Genomic DNA, 13,900 nt, shown 5'->3' with positions numbered 1-13,900 from the left:
GTGAATGAATGAATGAGCCCAAGTTCTAGTCCACAGAAATTTATGCAGAAAGAACTCCAGGGCCTTTTCCTCAGAAGGAGGCTCTGGATATGATAGTCTTAGTCACTCTTGTGTACCTGGCATGCCCACAGGAGAGGCAGATGATAAACACAAATGTGAGGCTTTTCGAATGTCAATGTTAACCCAAAGTGCAGCTTGAAAGGAACTTTCAGATGCTACTTCCATGTCAGAGATTAGTTGGCCTGAGATTTTGGGGCAGGGAGCAAAGAACCAGAGTGTGCCCAAGTCTATTTGCATCAGGAGAGAGAAGTGGAGGAAAGGGAGCAACTTGGGATGGGCTGAGCCAACCATGCAGCTTGGTTAAATATCTATTGAGCATCTGCTACATGCCAGGCACTGTTCCATACTCTGGAACAAAACACTCAAAAATCTCTGCCCTCCTTGTGCTGACATGGCAGGGGTGGGGATGGCAGTGTAGGAGGAAGGAAGAACAGTAAACATTTTTAAAAATGTATATAGGGGACATGCCTGATGGCGCAGTGGTTAAGACTCTGCGCTCCCAATGCAGGGGGCCCAGGTTCGATCCCTGGCCATGGAACTAGATCCCGCATGCTGCAACTAAGAGTTTGCATGCCACAGCTAAGGAACCTATGTGCCGCAACTAAGGGGCCCGCCTGCCACAACTAAGACACAGTGTGATGAAATAAATAAATAAAATTAAAAAATCAAAATAAATAAAAAGATATATTACATTAGAAAGTGGGAAGTGCAAAGGTAAAAAATAAAGCAGGGTGAGGGAGTTGGAAAGTAGTGTGTGATGGGGGTGCAGCTTTCAATAGGGAATCAGGGAAGGCCTCAGTGGAAGTTGAGCTAAGATTTGAAGGACATGAGGGAGGGAGCCCTGTGGCTATCTGAGGGAGAAATGTGATCTGTGACAGGCAGCGGGAGCGGCATGGCCAAAGGTCCTGTGACAGGAGTATACTTGGCAAGCTTGAGGAACAGTTTCAAGTCCTGGCTGCTAAAAGGAATGAATGAGGTGGAAGTAGGAGAAGAAATCTGAGAGGTAATGGGGGTCAGAGCTCATTGAGCCTTGTAATCATTTGCAGGGACTGAGGAGGATGGACACCATAGGAGGGTTTTGAGCAGAGGAGCAGTGATGTCATCTGGCTGCCGTGGAGAGAACAGATTGGGGACAGGCAGAAGCAGGGAGCCAGTGGAGACCATTGCCATAATCCAGGGTGAAAGGGGGTCAGATTCTAGACATAATTTGAAGGTAGAACCAACAGGATTTGCTGGATTGATATGTGAGAGAAAGAAAAGAGGGGAGAAGGATCACCTCAAAGTTTATGGCCTGAGCACCTGCACGGAATTTCCGTTACTGAGATGGGGAGGATTGCAGCAGGAGCAGAACGAAGCCTAACTCTGGAATCGCTAGGATAAGCTACAAGGGCCAGAGGGGGTTCTACCTCAAAGGTAACTGGGCCTCTGGTGTGCCAGGGTCTGACTTAATCCACGGTGCAGTTAACAGCCCCTGAACGCAGGACAGGTGATCCCTGCTTGGGAAACCATTTCCACCTCATTCACATACTTGTAGTTGGTAAGTGAACCCACTGCCAGCACATTTTTCAGCTGTTCATTAAAATGGGTGGTTCTTGAGCATTTTCAGTTGTAAAAGGTTGAATTGGATATGGGCAAAGATTGCCTTAAAATAAATAATGCCACATAAAAAATGAAGCATGAGAATTGAAAACATATGTGCACCTAAAAACGTCTCTCTATATATCCATAGCAGTATTAGTCACAATAGCCAAAAAGTATCCGTCAACTGAGGAATGGATAAACAAAATGTGGTGTATCCATACAATGGAGTATTACTTGAAAATAAAAAGAAATGAAGTACTGGCATATGCTATGACATGGATATACCTTGAAAACATTATTCAAAATGAAATAAACCAGTTTATAAAGACCACATATTATATAATTCCATTTATATGAAATATCCAGGATAGGCAAATCTGTAGAGACAGAGGCAGATTGATGGTTGCCTGGAAGTGGGGAGTTTGGGAGAAAATGAGGAATAACTACTGATGTGTTCAGAGCTTCTTTTTGGGGGTGATGAAAATGTTCTAAAATTGATTATGGTGATTATTCAAGTCTGAGACTATACAAAAAATACTGAATTGTGTACTTCATTAGTTTATTTTTAAACCTTTTATTTTATTTTATTGTCTGTGCCTCATGGCTTGCGGGATCTAGTTCCCAGACCAGGGATCGAACCTGGGCCCTGGCAGTGAAAGTGCAGAGTCCCAACCACTGGACCACCAGGGAATTTCCTGAATTGTGCACTTTAAGTTGGGGAATTACATCTCAAAGCTGTTATTTTTTAAAAGCTTTTTTGAAAATGCCCACACTGATTTCCCTAAAGGAGCTGTTACTGTAGACCACCTCATGTGAGCAAGTGTCACGGCCTGACACTGAGACCAATCAGACCACAAATGACTCCAGCCAATCACACTTGGCAATGCTCCGTCACGCGCTGGTCACAGGGAACTGTCAGTACTTAATACTGATCATGGGAGTTTGGGCTGACAAAGCTAATTAATTACCCATAGCATGTACAGCGGTGGTTAAGGGCACAGGCTCTGCAATGGGACAAACTGATTTTGAACCTCCGCTCTGTCTTATGACCATTGGCAAGTTAGCCTCTCTCAGCCTCAGTCTCCTCATCTGTAAATAAGAGATGATAATATCTACCCCATAGGGAGGTTAAGAGGATTAAATGCAATACTTTTGTAGAACAATTAGTATGGTGCCTAGAACTAAGTAAAGGATCAGTAAATGGTAGCTGGAATTATTGTTAATAATGTGTAAAGAGCACTGAGCACAGGGCCTAGCATATAGAAAGCGCTCAAAACACAGAATGATTTTTTTTAATTACCTTTTTTATTTTATTTATTTATTTTGGCTGTGTGGGGCCTTTGTTGCTGTGCACGGGCTTTCTTTAGTTGTGGCGAGTGGGGGCTACTCTTCGTTGAGGTGCACGGGCTTCTCAGTGCAGTGGCTTCTCTTGTGGAGCACGGGCTCTAGGCGCGTGGGCTTCAGTAGTTGCAGCACGCGGGCTCAGTAGTTGCGGCATGTGGGCCCTAGGGTGCGCGGGCTTCAGTAGTTGTGGCACACGGGCTCAATAGTTGTGGCTCGCAGGCTGTACAGTACAGGCTCAGTAGTTGTGGTGCACGGGCTTAGCTGCTCCATGGCACGTGGGATCTTCCCAGGCCAGGGCTCGAACCCGTGTCCCCTGCATTGGCAGGTGGGTTCTTAACCACTGCACCACCAGGGAAGTCCCAGAATAGTTAAAGTCATACTTTTCACAGGAAAAATTGTTTATGAGACAGAATAAACTTTACAGATAAGGATAGAAAATTTGAATTCTGTTGCTTAAGGACAAGAGTAGGTGACTTTGGGAGACTGCTACTTGCCCCCACCTGGCTCCTCTGTAGCAAATACTCATACAGCCTAAAGCACTGGCTTTGCCCTTGAGCCTCTTTGCCACCCCCCAACCCCGAGTCACTAATGAGCAAATTCAAGCTTCCGGAAGCTCCTAGGAGAACATTCAGCTAAGAAACTGGAGCTTTTGATGAGGACCCCAGACAGGAAATGCCATTGCCCCTCCAAAGCATATTCTAAGACAGGGAACTAGAAAAGGAACTCAAAGCAGAAAATAACTGCAATTGATTATCCCAGGAATGCAGGGGCATTTCAACAGCAAAAAAATCTATTTATGTAATATACCACACTGTGTGGTTAAAGGAGAAAAATGTGATCATCTCAATACCGGCATGAAAAAGTAGATGATAAAACTCGTACTTATTTATGATTAAACAGTAGTAAACCAGAACTAAAGGGAAATTCCTGTTCTTGATATATCTCCCCATACGAAACAAAACTTTTTTTAAAAATTTATTTATTATTTATTTTTGGCTGTGTTGGGTCTTTGTTTCTGCGCCTGGGCTTTCTTTAGTTGCGGGGAGCAGGGGCTACTCTTCGTTGCGGTGCACGGGCTTCTCATTGCGGTGGCTTCTCTTATTCCAGAGCACGGGCTCTAGGTGAGCAGGCTCAGTAGTTGTGGCACACAGGCTTAGTTGCTCCGTGGCGTGTGGGATCTTCTTGGACCAGGGCTCAAACCTGTGTCCCCTGCATTGGCAGGCAGATTCTTAACCTCTGTGCCACCAGGGAAGTCTTGAAACAAAACTTAATAGTGAAACAATAGAACTATTCCCAAACCAGGAACAAGGCAAGGATGCTATCATTCTTACTGTTTGATATTATAATGGTAGCAACTGATTTTCAACAAAGGACCCAAGACCACTCAATGGGAAAAGAATAGTCTTTTCCACAAATGGTACTGGGACAACAGAATATCCAAAAGAATGAAGCTGAACTCTTAGCTCACACCGTCTACAGAAACGAAATCAAAATGGATTGAAAACCTAAATGTAAGAGCTAAAACTGTAAAACTCTTAGAAGAAAACATAGGTGTAAATCTTCATGACCTTGGATTAGGCAACAATTTCTTAGATATGACACCAAAGGCATGGGCAACCAAAGAAAAAAATAGATAAATTGGACTTCATCAAAATAAAAACTTCTGTGCTTTAAAGGACACTATTGTGAAAACAAAAAGACATCCCACGGAATGGGAGAAAATATTTGAACATCATATATCTGATTAGGGTCTAGATTATATAAAGAATTCTTACAACTCACCAATAAAAAGACAAATACCCATTTTAAAACTGGACAAAGGGGCTTCCCTGGTGGCACAGTGGTTAAGAATCCACCTGCCAATGTAGGGGACATGGGTTCGAGCCCTGGTCCAGGAAGATCCCACATGCCGCAGAGCAACTAAGCCCATGCACCACAACTACTGAGCCTGAGCTCTAGAGCCCACAAGCCACAACTACTGACCCCACGTGCCACAACTACTGAAGCCCGCGTGCCTAGAGCCCATGCTCTGCAATAAGAGAAGCCACTACAATGAGAGGTCCATGCACCACAACGAAGAGTAGCCCCTACTCACCACAACCGGAGAAAGCCCACACACAGCAACGAAGACCCAACATAGCCAAAAAAACCCCAAAAAACAAATAAATAAATAAATTTATATAAATAAATAAATAAACCAATGAGCAAGTATTACTTAAAAAAAAAAAAAAAAAAAACGGACAAAGGATTCAAACAGACTTTTCTCCGAAGAAGACATACAAATGGACAACAAGCCCATGAAAAGGTGCTCAACATCACTAGACATTAGGGAAATGCAGATCAAAATCATGAGATACTACTTCACGCCCACTAGGATGGCTATTTTTTTTAATGGCTAATTTTTTTTAAATGGAAAATAACAAGTGTTGGCAAAGATATGGAGAAATTGGAAACTTCACTCATTGCTGGCAGAAATGTAAAATAGTCCAGCCATTGTGGAAAACATTTTGGCAGTTCATCAAAAAATTAAACATAGAATTACCATATGACCCAGCAGTTCCATTCTGAGGTATATATCTAAGAGAACTGAAAATGTGTTTGTACAAAAACTTGTGCATGGATGTTCATAGCAGCATTATTCATAGTAGTCCAAAAGCAGAAACAACACAGATGTCCATCAACTGATGAATGGCTAAACAAAATGGTATATTATTCAGCCAAAAAAAGGAATGACGTCCTGATACATGCTACAGTGTGAATGACCTTTGAAAACATTATGCTAAGTTTAAGAAGCCAGACACTACTACTGAAGCCCGCACACCTAGAGCCTGTGCTCTGCAACAAGGGAAACCACCGCAATGAAAAGCCTATGCACTGCAATGAAGAGTAGCCCCCGCTCGCCGCAACTAGAGAAAGCCTGCGCACAGCAACCAAGATCCAACTCAGCCAAAAATATAAATAAATAAATAATTTTTTAAATGGTGAATTTTATGGTATATGAATTATATATCAATTTAAAAAACTCTGCGAGTAGTTAAAAAACTGAAATTGAAAAATCCAGTTCCAGCAATTCCACTTCTTGGTACACAATCTAGAGACACACACACTCCCTATGCACCAGGAATACATATAAGGATGGTTACTTCAGTGGATTAAAAATGGCCACAAATTCTCTGCAGTCCCTCCTTTAAAAATGTGGGGTCTCTTTTCCCACCCTTTGAATTTGAACTGGTCTCTTGACTCACTTTAACCAATAGAATGCAACACAAGTGACTATTGCCAAGTTTTGAGCGAGGCCTCAGGAGACCTTCTGCACTTACTTTCTTGGAACATTTCCACCATCATATGACAAAGTCCAGCTGGAAAAAGAGGGCCAGACATCACAACTGAGGCTCCAGACATGTGAGTGAGGCCATCGTAGGCCATCCCACCAAGCTGCCAGCTGACTACAGCCACTAAGTGAGTCCAGGTAAGAACAGAAGAACCATCTTGTCAACCCACGGAATCATGAGAAATAACAAACTGTTGTTGCTTTAAGCCACAACATTTTAGGAATGCTTGGCTACCCAGCAATGGCTAACTGATACAATACTGAGGCCTTGTTTGCACGATCAAAAAACTAGGAAGCAACCCAAGTGCAGGCTGGATGATGTAGTGGGTAAGAGCCTGATGGTGTAGTGGGCCTCTGACTTGGGCCCCAAATCCCACCCTGCCACTTACCAGCTGTGTGTTGATGAGAAATTTATTTGACTTATCCCTATGTCCTCCTAGGTCCTTGTAAAAATTCAAGGGGTTGGGCTTCCCTGGTGGCGCAGTGGTTGAGAGTCCACCTGCCGATGCAGGGGACACGGGTTCGTGCCCCAGTCCGGGAGGATCCCACATGCCGTGGAGCGGCTTGGCCCGTGAGCCATGGCCACTGAGCCTGTGCGTCCGGAGCCTGTGCTCCGCGACGGGAGAGGCCACAACAGTGAGAGGCCCGCGTACCACAAAAATATATATATATATATATTCAAGGGGTTAATACACCGAGAGGACTTGGAATAGTTTCTGGTAGAGAGGAATACTATTAAGTGTTGACTGTTGGTATTGGCTATTGATATGCTCACCAACAAAGTTTGGTTTATATATGTGTTGGAGGGACTTCCCTGGTGGTGCAGAGGTTGAGAATCCGCCTGCCAATGCAGGGGACACAGGTTCGAGCCCGGGTCCGGGAATATCCCACATGCCGCGGAGCAACTAAGCCCGTGCACCACAACTACTGAACCTGCGCTCTAGAGCTTGCTCGCCTAGAGCCCGTGCTCTGCAACAAGAGAAGCCACCGCAGTGAGAAGCCCGGGCGCAGCAACGAAGAGTAGCCCCCACTCGCCGCAGCTAAAGAAAGCCCTCATGCAGCAACAAAGACCCAACACAGCCAAAAAAACAATTAATTAATTAATTAATTAACTATATATATATATATATATATATATATATATATATATGTTGGGGGCGATAAAGGAGTAAATCTCCTGTATACCAACTTGGACAGTTCTCAGAAATATATGATTGTATTGGAAAAAGCAAGTCATAGGACTATAACATTTACCTAAAGGTATTTTTAAAATACAGGGAGGAGGACATAAATACACCTCAGAGCGTTTGCCTCTTTGAAGGCAAAGATGGGAATGGCCATCTAAGTAGAAATCAAGAAGGAGTTTTGCTTTTTTTTTTTTTTTTTTTTTTTGCGGTAGGCGGGCCCCTCACTGTTGTGGCCTCTCCCGTTGCGGAGCACAGGCTCCGGACGCTCAGGCTCAGCAGCCATGGCTCATGGGCCCAGCCGCTCCACGGCATGTGGGATCTTCCCGGACCGGGGCACGAACCCATGTCCCCTGCATCGGCAGGCGGACTCTCAACCACTGCGCCACCAGGGAAGCCCGGAGTTTTGCTTTTTTTAATAAATTTATTTTTTTGGCTGCGTTGGGTCTTCATTGCTGTGCATGCGGGCTTGCTGTAGTTGCGGCGAGTGGGGGCTACTCTTCGTTGCGGTGCACAGGCTTCTCATTGCGGTGGCTTCTCTTGTTGCGGAGCATGGGCTCTATGCACGTGGGCTCAGTAGTTATGGCTCATGGGCTAAGTAGTTGTGGCTTGTGGGCTCTAGAGTGCAGCCTCAGTAGTTGTGGTGCACGGGCTTAGTTGCTCCATGGCATGTGGCATCTTCCTGGTCCAGGGCTTGAACCCGTGTCTCCTGGCAGGTGAATTCTTAACCACTGCACCACCAGGGAAGTCCAAGAAGGATTTTTGCTTTAATCACAATGTTCTTTTTTCTTATTATACAAAAAGACACTAGTTGTATAATTTTTTAAAAGTTATGCATAGGAAAAAGACTAGAAGCAAAGAAGTTAAAATGCCAACTTTGGTTAATTTGGTTTGGTGAGAATATAAGTGTTTTTTTCCTCCTTATTCTTTACTGCCTCCCCAGCCCCAACCCGAATTCCTATATTAATTACAATGGTTCCAAATCCTTCCTTTTCTGCAGCATCCGCTTGGGGACCTGATCTTCCCGGGCCAGTCCTGACATCTGCCTTGTCACAGGCAGGCTCAGCCCAGTGTGCATAGCACCTGGCACTGCTATCCAGGGCCTCCCTGCTCGGGCCCACCCAGGCCCACAGGTGGCTGTATTCTTGCCAAAGCTTCAGATCTCAGGCTTTGATCCTTAACGTGCTCGAAGAACAACTCCTTAGTTTCGCTCATCGGGATTTAAGGGGTTCCCCTTCCTCCAGCTCCCCCAGCAAGGTGCTGTAGCACCCTCCTGCAAGCAGCTGAAGGGAAACCATGGGGAGGGGTGTTTGTACAGGAGGTGTCTGGGAGAGGGGGGAGCCCAACAGAGCCACAGGCCAGAGGCGACTTCCTTCATGGCAGATGCCGAATGGAGGACTTTATCAGGCTCTTTAAATTTTTAAAGACTTGTTGGTGATGTTTTGTCTTGCTCTTGAGGAGGGCAGATAAATCGGCTTTGGTGTTCTCAGCTACTGTGTATAAGGGTGTGAAAGTAAAGGCTGTTGCAGGGCCTACAGAATACAGGTTAGTGGGGTCCAGGTGGAAATTGGGAATCAAGAGAATTGTTTGCATCTCTGACAGAATGGTTCCTGGATTCTTCTGTTTGGACACTTTCATCTTCTCAGACCTGGGTTTTACATCCAAAGGGAGATCCTGAAGTTGCTCTTTCTGGTTTTGATTGATAGCTTCTGGGTTAGGCATTCTGGAAAATAGTAAGTTCAGATAAGACTGTTTTTTTCCTTTTTTAATAGATCTTTATTGGAGTATAATTGCTTCACAATACCGTGTTAGTTTCTGTTGCACAACAAAGCAAATCATCCATATGCATACATATGTCCCCATATCCCCTCCCTCTTGAGCACCCCCCACCATCCTCCCTATCCCATCCCTCTAGGTCATCGCAAAGCACTGAGCCAACCTCCCTGTGCTATGCTGCTGCTTCCCACCAGCCAACTATTTTACATTCGGTCGTGTATGTATGTCGATGCTACTCTCACTTTGCCCCAGCTTCATTGTCCCATCCCATGTGATCAAGTCCATTCTCTATGTCTCTATGTCTACCTCTTTATTCCTGTCCTGCACCACGCAACTAGGTTCATCAGTACCATTTTTGTTGTTGTTTAGATTCCACATATATGCGTTAACATACGGTATTTGTTTTTCTAGTTTTGATTTACTTCACTCTGTATGACAGACTCTAGGTCCATCCACCTCACTACAAATAACTCAATTTCATTTCTTTTTATGGCTGAGTAATATTCCAGTGTGTGTATATATATATAGATAGATAGATAGCTATAGATATATATAGATATATATATATAGATATGTATAGATATATATATATTACATCTTCTTTATCCATTCATCTGTCAGTGCACATTTAGGTTGGTTCTATATCCTGGCTATTGTAAGTAGTGCTGCAATGAACATTGTGGTGCATGTCTCTTTTTGAATTATGGTTTTCTCAGGGTATATGTCCAGTAGTGGGATTGCTGGGTCATATGGTAGTTCTAGTTTTACTTTTTTAAGGACCCTCCATACTGTCTTCCATAGTAGTTGTATCAGTTTACACTCCCACCAACAGTGTAGGAGGGCTCCCTTTTCACCACACCCCTTCCAGCATTATTGTTTCTAGCTTTTTTGATAATGGCCATTCTGACCAGCATAAGGTGATACCTCATTGTAGTTTTGATTTGCATTTCTCTAATAATTAGTGATGTTGAGCATCTTTTCATGTGTCTCTTGGCCATCTGTATGTCTTCCTTGGTGAAATGTCTATTTAGGTCTTCTGCCCATTTTTTAACTGGATTGTTTGTTTTTTGGATATTGAGCTCCATGAGCTGTTTGTATATTTTGGCGATTAATCCTTTGTCTGTTGTTTCATTTGCAAATATTTTCTCCCATTCTGATGGTTGTCTTTTTGTCTTGTTTATGGTTTTCTTTGCTGTGCAAGGGCTTTTAAGTTTAATTAAGTCCCATTTGTTTATTTCTGCTTTTATTTATGTTACTCTAGGAGATGGGTCAAAAAAGATCTTTCTAGGGGCTTCCCTGGTGGCGCAGTGGTTGAGAGTCCGCCTGCCGATGCAGGGGACACAGGTTCGTGCCCTGGTCCGGGAAGATCCCACATACTGCGGAGCGGCTGGGCCCGTGAGCCATGGCCGCTGAGCCTGCGCGTCCGGAGCCTGTGCTCCGCAACGGGAGAGGCCACAACAGTGAGAGGCCTCCATACCGCAAAAAAAAAAAAAAAAAAAAAAAAAGATCTTTCTGTGGCTTATGTGATAGAGTGTTTTTCCTATGTTTTCCTCTGAAAGTTTTATAGTGTCTGGTCTTACATTTAAGTCTTTAATCCATTTGGAGTTTATTTTTATGTATGGTGTTAGGTAATGTTCTAATTTCATTCTTTTACGTGTAGCTGTCCAGTTTTCCCAGCACCATTTAATGAAGAGGCTGTCTTTTCTCCATTGTATGTTCTTGCCTCCTTTGTCATAAATTAGGTGCACATATGTGCATGGCTTTATCTCTGGGCATTCTATCCTGTTCCATTGATCTATATTTCTGTTTTTGTGCCAGTACCATACTGTCTTGATTACTGTAGCTTTGTAGTATAGTTTGAAGTCAGGGAGCCTGATTCCTCCAACTCCGTTTTTCTTTCTCAAGATTGCTTTTACTATTCGGGGTCTTTTGTGTTTCCATACGAATTGTAAGATTTTTTTGTTCTAATTCTGTGAAGAATGCCATTGCTAGTTTGGTAGGGTTTGCATTGAATCTGTAGATTGCTTTGCGTAGTATAGTCATTTTCACAATATTGATTCTTCCAATCCAAGAACATAGTATATTTCTCCATCTGTTTATGTCATCTTTGATTTCTTTCATCAGTGTTTTATAGTTTTCAGAGTACAAGTCTTTAGCCTCCTTAGGCAGGTTTATTCCTAGGTATTTTATTCTTTTTGTTGCAGTGGTAAATGGGAGTGTTTCCTTAATTTCTCTTTCTGATTTTTCGTTGTTGGTGTATAGGAATGCCAGAGATTTCTGTGCATTAATTTTGTATCCTGCAACCTTACCAAATTCATTGATTAGTTCTAGTAGTTTTCTAGTGGCATCTTTAGGATTTTCTATGTATAGTATCATGTCGTCGGCAAGTAGTGACAGTTTTACTTCTTCTTTTCCAATTTATATTCCTTTTATTTCTTTTTCTTCCCTGATTGCTGTGGCTAGGACTTCCAAAACTATGTTGAATAAGAGTGGTGAGAGTGGACATCTTTGTCTTGTTCCTGATCCTAGTGGCAATGCTTTCAGTTTTTCACCAATGACAAACCCACCCACTTGCTGTGGGTTTGTCATATATGGCCTTTATGTTGAGGTAGTTTCCCTCTATGCCCATTTTGTGCAGAGTTTTTATCATAAATGGGTGTTGAATTTTGTCAAAAGCTTTTTCTGCATCTATTGAGATGATCATATGGTTTTTATTCCTTAATTTGTTTATGTGGTGTATCACATTGATTTGCATATATTGAAGAATCCTTGCATCTGTGGGATAAATCCCACTTGATCATGGTGTATGATCCTTTTAATGTGCTGTTGGATTCTGTTTGCTTGTATTTTGTTCAGGATTTTTGCATCCATGTTCATCAGTGATATTGGTCTATAATTTTCTTTTTTTGTGATATCTTTTTCTGGTTTTGGTATCAGGGTGTTGGTGACTTTGTAGAATGAATTTGGGAGTGTTTCTCCCTCTGCAATTTTTTGGAAGAGTTTGAGAAGGATCGGTGTTAGCTCTTCTCTAAATGTTTGGTAGAATTCACCTGTGAAGCCATCTGGTCCTGGGCTTTTGTTTGTTGGAAGATTTTTAATTATGGTTTCAATTTCATTACTTGTGATAGGCCTGTTTATATTTTCTAATTCTTCCTGGTTCAGTCTTGAAAAATTGTACCTTTCCAAGAATTTGTCCATTTCTACATGGTTGTCCATTTTATTGGCATATAGTTGTTTGTAGTAGTCTCTTATAAACCTTTGTATTTCTGCAGTGTCAGTTGTGATTTCTCCTTTTTCATTTCTAATTTTATTGATTTGTGTCCTCTCCCTTTTTTTCTTGATGAGTCTGGCTAAGGGTTTATCAATTTTGTTTATCTTCTCAAAGAACCAGCTTTTAGTTTTATTGATCTTTGCTATTGTTTTCTTCATTTCTATTTCATTTATTTCTGCTCTGATCTTTATGATTTCTTTCCTTCTACTGACTTTGGGTTTTCTTTGTTCTTCTTTCTCCGTTGTTTTTAGTGTAGGGTTAGATTGTTTATTTGAGATTTTTCTTGTTTCCTTTTTTTTAAAAAACTTATTATTTTTTGGCTGTGTTGGGTCTTCATTGCTGCATGCGGACTTTCTCTAGTTGCAGCGAGCAGGGGCTACTCTTCGTTGCAGTGCGTTGTCTTCTCATTGCAGTGGCTTCTCTTGTTGCAGAGCATGGGCTCTAGGTGCATGGACTTCAGCAGTTGTGGCTCATGGGCTCTAGAGCGCAGGTTCAGTAGTTGTGGCACATGGCCTTAGTGGCTCCGTGGCATGTGGGTTCTTCCTGGACCAGGCATCGTACCTGTGTCCCCTGCATTGGCAGGAGGATTCTTAATCACTGCACCACCAGGGAAGTCCCTTTCTTGTTTCTTGGGGTGAAACTGAATTGCTATAAACTCCCCTCTTAGAACTGCTTTTACTGCATCCCATAGGTTTTGGGTCGTCATGTTTTCGTTGTCATTTGTTTCTATGTATTTTTTAAATTTCTTCTTTGACTTCTTCAGTGATCTCTTGGTTATTTAGTAGCGCACTGTTTAGCCTCCATGTATTTGTGTTTTTTACAGTTTTTTCCTGTAATTGATTTACAATCTCATAGTGTTGTGGTCAGAAAAGATGCTTGATACAATTTCAATTTTCTTAAATTTTCTGAGGCTTGATTTGTGACCCCAAATGTGATATATCCTGGAGAATGTTCTGTGTGCACTTGAGAAGAAAGTGTATTCTGCCACTTTTGGGTGGAATGTTCTATAAATATCAGTTAGATGTATCTGGTCTATTGTGTCATTTAAAGCTTGTGTTTCCTTATTTATTTTCTATTTGGATGATCTGTCCATTGGTGTAAATGTGGTGTTAAAATCCCTTACTATTATTGTGTTACTGTCGATTTCTCCTTTCATGGCTGTTAGCATTTGCCTTATGTATTGAGTTGCTCCTATGTTGGGTGCATAAACATTTATAATTGTTACATCTCCTTCTTGAATTGATCCTTTGATCATTATGTAGTTGTCCCTCCTTATCTCTTGTAACAGTCTTTATTTTAAAGTCTATTTTATCTGATACAAGTATTGCTACTCCAGCTTTCTTTTGATTTCCA

At 42.4% G+C, this 13,900-nt stretch overlaps 1 protein-coding gene across 2 annotated transcripts in view; it reads left to right on the top strand.

Annotated features, from left to right (window-relative positions):
* Positions 1-13,900, top strand: part of CDH3 (cadherin 3) — a 118,757-nt gene that overhangs the window by 46,413 nt on the left and 58,444 nt on the right. The window lies entirely within an intron of this gene.

The sequence above is a fragment of the Mesoplodon bidens genome (assembly GCF_964165515.1).
Source record: "Mesoplodon bidens genome assembly, chromosome: 18".
NCBI lineage: Eukaryota > Metazoa > Chordata > Mammalia > Artiodactyla > Ziphiidae > Mesoplodon > Mesoplodon bidens.
The sequence above is the reverse complement of the archived record's forward strand: the minus strand, read 5'-3'. Positions and strand labels throughout refer to the sequence as shown.